The 8,636-nt window shown below is 29.4% G+C and overlaps 1 protein-coding gene across 1 annotated transcript in view; it reads left to right on the top strand.

Annotated features, from left to right (window-relative positions):
* The first annotated feature begins 1,377 nt into the window (after nucleotides 1–1,377).
* The window catches only part of LOC146531535 (extracellular serine/threonine protein CG31145), an 81,515-nt gene continuing 74,256 nt past the window's right edge, over nucleotides 1,378–8,636 (top strand). The window contains exon 1 of the mRNA XM_085198090.1: nucleotides 1,378–1,602. The gene's annotated coding sequence lies outside the window, so the exon portion shown is untranslated. The remainder of the gene's footprint in view (nucleotides 1,603–8,636) is intronic.

The following is an 8,636-nucleotide window of genomic DNA, read 5'->3' as shown; positions in this document are numbered from 1 at the left end:
TGTAATATTACACTTAAAATAACAGCCAAAGTTATTAATAACTATCTGAAATCTAAACAGAATAAATACCGAAAACTACATTATTTTTCGTAACTAAATTTTATATCAACGTAATAAAATTGCTTTTTGTAAAATTATTTATTTGCTATTAATAAATTTAAGATTATATGTAATAAAGAAAACTTAAGATATACAATAACGTCAATTTTATTGTAATATCCTGTAATTTCATTCTTATAAAATATTACAACTTAAGTGCATTTAGTACAGTACGGCCAATGTGTCGTGGCCGCCTCTAAATTAGGCTTTCTGAACTATTAACCATACAAATATGTATAAATAAGTCCTAACGAGTTTATTAAAAACTAGTATTCCCTTCTTTTATAAATACATTTTTTTATTTAAGCAGAGAGTTATAAATATTTTTTTACTTTCCTAATGTTACTAACAGTATACTTGGCACTGATATAATATTATACATTCATAATAATATTTCAATTAAATTGTGAGTACTTTGGTATACTTAAAAAGTATTTAATTTTACCAGAAGCAGGTGTAGTTTCTTTACTTATTTTTTTAACTTTGTATAATATGTTGATATGCTATATTTCATATTTTTACTTACTAATTACTACAATATATGCCTACTGTAAGGAAAAATAAAACATTGGACGAAAACGTTTGCAGAACGAAAAAAGTGAAGCTTCGTATTCTAGTTACTATTTGGCTTTGCATTTTTGATTGTGGAATTGTATTCCTTCTATACCTGTTTCAACTGTATACAGTAAAAAAACGGGAATTGTAACATATAGGTACCAAACATTGTTTCTTATATTTCTACATATTTCTATAGGGCTATATTGACTGCTCCTAAATTTTTCTAGCATTTCATGTTTATTTTTATTTGAAAAAAAAAAATATTGGTGACACCACCCACCCACCATCGACTTAATATTTTCACTAATAATTCTTAATAAATGTACCAAATTAATTAAAATTTTCTTCTTCAGGACGTTCTAGGACTAGGACTGGGGACACGGGGCATTTATGAAACAGTCGTCTGAGGAATGGGGAAAACGAAAATTTAAAATAGGAGATTTTTTCTTTATTAGTACAAATACGAAAAAACAAAGTAATTACGACTGTTAGGTGTGCCTGATGTTTATTAATATTAATGTAATGCTTGAAAAGAAATTAATATGTAATAGTAAGTTCAATACATTTCCTTATTGTTTTGCTATAATTAAAAAAAAGATTAATTACATTACAAAAAGAAAAGTTACATATAATACCGCAAGGATTTACATTATCCAGATAAAATTACGGAAACGAAGTAGGAACTTGTATCCAACAATGTTTCACCAAGTTCCAACTTCCAATCCAACTCAGTACCGACTGTGAGGCTGTCCGGACTGCGCGCCTCCGTGTCCACATACCGCGTAAACTTTACAAACTTTAGAATTCATCGCGAAAACATTTAAAAACTATAGTGAAAGTGATTTAGAAAGAAGAAACAATCGCTATATTTATATTTACAATTGTAATCACGTATTAGAAGTTTTAATCAGCTGTTTTTAATATTTGCCGGTCTTCAATTCGCAGGTTGGTATTGGTTTATTGGTTTACTGAAAAATGTTTGCTTATTCATATACTTAATATGTTATTCAAATGTGTCAATGCTCTTTGGTTTGGACATTTGCCAATTTCTCTAGGATTTAACAACTTTTTATTACAATTGTGTTTGTTGTTCTTCCTCTAAAGAAATCGTGTGGTTTTTACCGCAAACTTAAGTAAATATAGTTGGTAGAAGTTTAAAGGAATTGTAAGAAAGTGTTTTATTCATGTTAGAACAATTTAATAATTAATAATATATTTATTTCCATAAATAAATTAGTACAGAACTAGGTATTGGGAATATTTATCATAATTTGCATCAATGTTATTATACTGTACATAAACAAAGAAATATTATATTATTTTCGTTATTTTTGTAATTATATTTCACAAAGTAATAATTATAGAAGTATAATTTTATATTCAATACATTCATACTGTTTTAATAATTAATTTATACTTTTGATAAGGTTTCTGAATAACTTGGCACTCGCCAGCTGTTTTGTCGTTTGTCACTTCTATAGACATTAGACAATTACGTAAATTGTTTGCATTTTCATATTATAGTTAAGTATGTTTATAAAATGCATGTTGTATTTGAACTACTATACAAATAAAGCTTTTCTATTTGGTAAAGTAACTTTTTTATATGGATTTAATTTTAATATTGCTTTATAGTATTGAAATCAATAATCAAGTTGAAATTTTAAATCATATCTAAAAAGTCTGTATATGATATTTATATTAAAATATTTATATAAATAAATTTATAACTATAAATAATTTGTTTATCTGTGCGATATTTGCCTGGTCGTCAAATCGAACGTGTTATATATATGGATATTGCTTCATCTTAACATTCAATAATTTTTATATAGTATAACAATTCTTAGATAAATAAACCTTTAATTATTATTATCACAGCCAAAAGGAATGCTAATTTACATTTTTCTCAATTGTTATTCACTTCTTTCGACATGATTATCTTAGAAGAGGATAGATACCATAAAATCAAGTCGCTAAAGATCTTACGTAGTTCGACATCGAATTGGATTACGAAACTTAATGTTGCGTTTAGTGACGCACTGAATGTTTAAATAGATAAACTTTTTTAGAAAACGTGAAAAAAAATTTAAACCTAGCCGGATTAGAACCAGCGTCTCTTGATAACGGTCCAAGGGTTCAAATCCCGTTAAGTTTATTTTTCCTAAGTGTGTAATAATACTTTGAAAACGTCGAAAATGTTTAAAGAATATTATTATAAAGCTTAGCTCATATATAATATAGAATGGTTTCAGAATATATCCTTACATAATACTAAACTAATAAGTAACAGCAGTACCACATACTATTTGAGTTCTATATTACACAAAAGAAAGGTTACATTCTCTTCTAGATTCGTTAAATAAAAGAAAAATCGAATTGATAACCTCCTTTTCTTACAGAAGTCGGTTAAAAAAAACTCCAGTAGGAGTTTAAAAAAAAACAGGTTTGAAATGTTGCTGTAAATATGCACTGTTTATAAATAATTGCAATAGTTTGTACGCAATTGTTCGATAGGTACGATTGTTCTAAATTATCAGTTCGCTGTTATTCAATACTGATAATGAGTTTCCTAATAGTTTATAATTTTGAAATAGCTTTTAAAATTTCCCTTCAAAAACAATGCTGTAATATAAAAAAAATGGCCATTTATTATATAGAATATAAATCAGCTTCACGCTGTATCCCGCACACAGCAGGGTAGGCAGAGGGAACCTAGTGTTAAGACACTCCGTTTCCCATTTTCTGCCGAATTCTAAAGGCATTGCGTGTTAAGTGGCAGAACTCAACGCCGCGCTTTGATGTAGAAATGTAACGTAAATAAATATTTTATTTCCTCGAGTGGGAATCGAACCTACAACCGTCGCGTTACAGTCACACCCTTGTGCCGCTGCGCCACGACGGCCTTTTATAGAAAAAAAACTTTAAATATTATTGAAATGATATTGTTATACAATTAAGTTAACAAGATAGAAAAAAAGAAAACGTTTTTGACACTTCATGTTTGCTCTTGTGTGTTTTTATTTATCAATGCAATATTTTACCGCGGCGTCTATATCTTACACTGCTTTTTTATCGCATACGGCAGGGTAGACAGAGGGAACCTGGGAACCTATTGTCGAAATATTCCGTTCCCCAATTTCAACCGAATTCTGGAGTTTGAGTGTTTACAGAGAATGCTTCACTAGATTTAATTTAGGTATGCAAACGATTTTAATCAATTAATTTAAATTTTATATGTATACTTAGATATATTATAAACCTGCGCATTCAACTCATATAATAGATCAATTCGCAATGTAAACTGAGATGTTTGATTGAAATTCTAACTAGTATCCATAACAGATATTCCAAAGAAACTTATGGCACATCATTGTTCACGGTGTTCGCCAAACTTAGGACTAACTTCGTTATTGACTATTTGGTTATTAGCAGAGGGAAGTGAAGACTGCGGCAACTCTGCCTGCATTTCCATGACGTGTTAGATAGATAATGTTTTAAATTAATGGTATAATTTAATTATGTTTAAAATAAAAATAAAATAATCTGTGTGTTCATTTATATACGCACGCAATAAGACAAAGGGAACCTAGTGTTAAGACACTACGTTCCCCTTTACCGCCGAATTCTGGTGGTATTACGTGTTGAGTAGCAGAACCTAGGGCCGCGCTTTGCCTCGATACTAGAGCGATGAAGTAAAAATATAAATTTAAATGAATGTTTCATTTCCTCGAGTGGGGATCGAACCCACAACCAGTCGCGTTTACAAAATAATTTCAAATTAATTAATTCCATGTTTATCTAAATGAATATAACGTAACACTTACTTATGTGTAAAATTTCTTAGTGTGTTATTAGTATATGACTAATGAACTATAAATATAGAAAAAATATGTATTATATAATTATAAAGCTTTTTATAATTCATACCTATATTCTATTGTCTAAAGATAAATGTTATCTATTGTCTTTACTATTAATTAAAGCCTGCCTTATAAAGTCTCTTATTTACAGAAGGTTCTGAGGTAAAGGTGAATCATTAAAATTCTGCTTATAAATTACTAAAGCCTCCATTTATATGACTAAATCGACGATTTACCTAACTCTGAGATATGGATGTGAGATTGATGAAAAGAATCGATGAAATAAAATTCGATTTTTATTTATTTATGATTAATATTACTTTAAAAATAGCTTTTTTTTAAATAATAAAATAAAGATCGAATATTGCTTAACATCTCTGCTCTGAGTTGGAACTTGAGAGCGATCTTAAGATACTGTTTTTAGATTATAATTTATGAAACGACATCTCAAGATCGATCTCAGAGTGGGAACGATTTTTAATACGGGCCTCAGATTATCACGAATATTTCTTCTAAATTATACTTGTTACATATTTATTTCGACAAAAACGTAATTATGAATACGTTGACTTTTTAAAAATTTAGTATTTAACAGTTTATTTTAGGAACTTAAACTAGACGGAGCTCTTGAGTAGGTTATAATTAAAAAACTATAAATAATTTTATAGAAACATAAATGTGAAGTGATGCCATTAATTATACATACATAGTGTTTTTTATGTTGATTTCATATTTTCCGTTATTCGTTACGAAAATGGAGGGTTTCATGTATTGCTCTTACGGATACCCCACTTAGTATCGGATGACATGGTATAACGAGTACAAAAATTGATATGAGGTATAATTGTATGTTATAATGTTCCTACGAGGTCAGTCGTGGAAAAGGGGCACAAACGTGCGACTGTGAACGCGACAGGTTGTGGGTTCGATTTCAAAACGAGGAAATGAAATATTTAATATTGTCGTTCCAATGCTCAGGTGTAGAGGCAATGCACGGCGTTGAGTTTCGCTACTCAACCCGCAATGCCTTTAAAATATGGCGGAAAGTTGGGAAGGGAGTGCCATAACACTAGTTCCTAGGTTCTCTTTGCCTATTCTGCTATGTGCGGGATACAGCGTGAAGACAAAAAAAAGTGTTAGTTGGTACATTACATATATTAGTTATAATATGTAGTTAGACCTAAAAATCTGTTATTTTACTGGTACAGTATGTTGAACTTGATAAAAATATGATGTACAGAGCATATTTCAATTCACCCTCAGATTGTACTTTATATATCGGTTACAAAATAATTATTAACTATAATTAAATCATAATTATTGTTCTAATTTGAACTTTTAATAGTATTGTAATGGGAAGACATTAAAATTATTGGTCGTTTCTTTCTTGTGTTTTGGTGGACAATATAATATTTATATAACTATTACCATAAAAATCAACTTAAAAGTTATAAATTTTGAGTTATAACCGATGTTTTCGTTAAGGAAAAAATGTTAAATAGGTACCTAGATTATATAAGAAATTTAGAAAAGAACATGACGAGCGTTGTCAGGTTTTGGCGTTAATCTTATGGTCACGGTCAACTGCCTACTATTGACATAGTGGGTATTTGTTTTAAAAAATAATTCAATTTCATCATTGCCATAATATTGCTGTTACAATTTTTTATTGTTTTGATTGTTTATAATAATTTGTCGTTTATTAATAAAGTAATAAATAGTAAATGCTGAGGCCACTCGTGGCGCATATTTATCTACATTTACATTTTAATTTTTTCGCTCATGTGTCGAGGCAAAGCGTTGAGTTCCGCCACTCAACATGCAGTGCCTAGCGAAAATTCGGCGATAAGTAAGGACAGGAGTATCTTAACACTAGGTTCGCTTCGCCTATCCTGCTATATGCGAGATACAGCGTGAAGCTAAAAGAAAGAGCATAATATAGTCGATTTGTTGATGTAAGTTACATCATAATTAATTTATAACTCATATGAATATTTGACGCCCAATTAGGCAGACTGTGTTACGTTTATCGTCATTATATATTTAGCCATTTCAAACAAAATCACAAGAAAAATCGGTTATTTTATTTTTTTAGTTTCACGCTGAATCCCGTAAATAGCAGAGGGAAAGTACTGGAAGCCGAATGTTAAGAATCCATTTTCATCAAATCACTTTAATTCCCCAGTTTCCGCTGATCTCTGGAGATATTGCACGTTGAATTCAACTCACGACTCGCTTTTCTTCTTTCTTCTTTTACACCCCTGTACCACGATTGGCCTCTTCTCTTAAGAGGTTTTGTAAGTGTTTCAAATCTTCATGACTCATTTCTTACATTCATTTTAATGACATAATGTATTATCGATGATGCATTTATAAATTGCTTAATTGTAAACATTAATTGATTTGTATTACGTTGTAAAGTATTATTGTTTTTAATTAATATCGATTTGTATATGAAAAGGTTATGTATTGGCGTGTAATAAATAATTAATGCGTTAGGATTGAAATCTTTGTAGAAATGGCATTTTTTGTTGATTTTCCCTAATACTAACAAAAAACGTATAATTTAGTTGTATAATATACAAAGATAATAAAAATAGTATAAGCAAAAATAAATTATTATTAAGTTATTTAAAAAAAAACCTTTAATTTACAACAGTTTTAAAAAAATAATAATTAAAATATAAGTAATATTATAAATATTAATGTTAGTTTGTTCATAATGCTTTCACGCCTTAACTACTCAACCGATTATCATGAAACTTTGTACACATATTCTTAGAGATATTAGAAAGGATATAGGATATTTTTTATTTAAAAAAAAAAATATCATTTGGATATAATGTAAAAATAAGTTTAAGCGGGCCAAGCCGCGTTTTAATTTCTAGTAATTATTATAAAATTAGTGGACCCGAACGCGGCTACGCCCGCTTAAACTATACGAATATTTATTAAATATATTTATGAAATTATTTTCTTATTATTTTTAAAGCTCATTTTAGGTGACGTTTTCTAACAACAAACTTTGCAAATCGTCGTTTGCAAAAGCAACGGTCGCTTAGCGACGGTTGTTATTAACATGGCGGAATAAATTGCATGTCAAATTAATAAGTATTTTAATATATTGGTATATATGGATAATATTACAAATATGAGAAAAAAAAGACCCTCAAGTATCTCCAATGAAGATTTAATATGAAGATTTTATCACAATTAAATTAGCGGTATGGCCATGATTGCGTAAAAGACAGACAGACAGACAGACAGACAGACAGACAGAGTTACTTTCGAATTTATAATATAGATATGGATACACATTATGCCAAAAATATGGAACTTCTATTCTACTTTCATATTACTATAACGAATTATTCAATTAACTGATTATATTAGTTAGAGTTACGTGCAATCTACTTCTGATTATTAACGGAAAAGAAACAGCGTTTCAAATGAATTGTCTACCGCCGCCGTAGCTAATATTGTATGAGAAAACAATTAATTGGATATGTTTAATTAAGTTCTTTCTAAACTAAAATTTCTGAATTTTATCGCGTTTATCGTAAATAGTTAAGTTAAAAAATTAGGGCCAGGCCAGTTGTGGCGGAGGGGAACAAGTGCGCGGCAGGTTGTAGGTTCGATTGCTGCACAAGAAAATGAAATATTATATTATTGTCATTTCTTCGCTCCAGAGTCGAGGCAAAATGTGGCGTTAAGTTTCGCCACTCAACGGGCAATGCCTCCAGTATTCAACGGAAAGTGGGGAGTGAAATGTCTTAACGCTGTGCCCCCTATGCTTATCCTGGTACTTGGGGGATAATCATAATCATAATCATAATTTATTGGTAATAAGAATTACAAGTCAAGCAATACAAAATACATCATTTCATAGTACATAAAATAACTGATTTTTTTTAATATTTATCTAATTTTTGATCTCATTAATTTCTAAAAAATCCTTATAGCTATAAAAGGATTTCTCGATTAACCATTTCTTTAATTTGTATTTAAAAACATTTACACTATATATGTGATATAATGTGAAGCTAAAAAAAGAAGTTAAATTAAAATATTTTAATTATTCAGTTGTGTCTAAATGGTCTATCTATCTGTTCTAGG

Source organism: Heliconius melpomene, chromosome 15 (assembly GCF_056956725.1).
Source record: "Heliconius melpomene rosina isolate 202511_hmr_F chromosome 15, ASM5695672v1, whole genome shotgun sequence".
NCBI classification, from domain to species: domain Eukaryota; kingdom Metazoa; phylum Arthropoda; class Insecta; order Lepidoptera; family Nymphalidae; genus Heliconius; species Heliconius melpomene.
The sequence above is the reverse complement of the archived record's forward strand: the minus strand, read 5'-3'. Positions and strand labels throughout refer to the sequence as shown.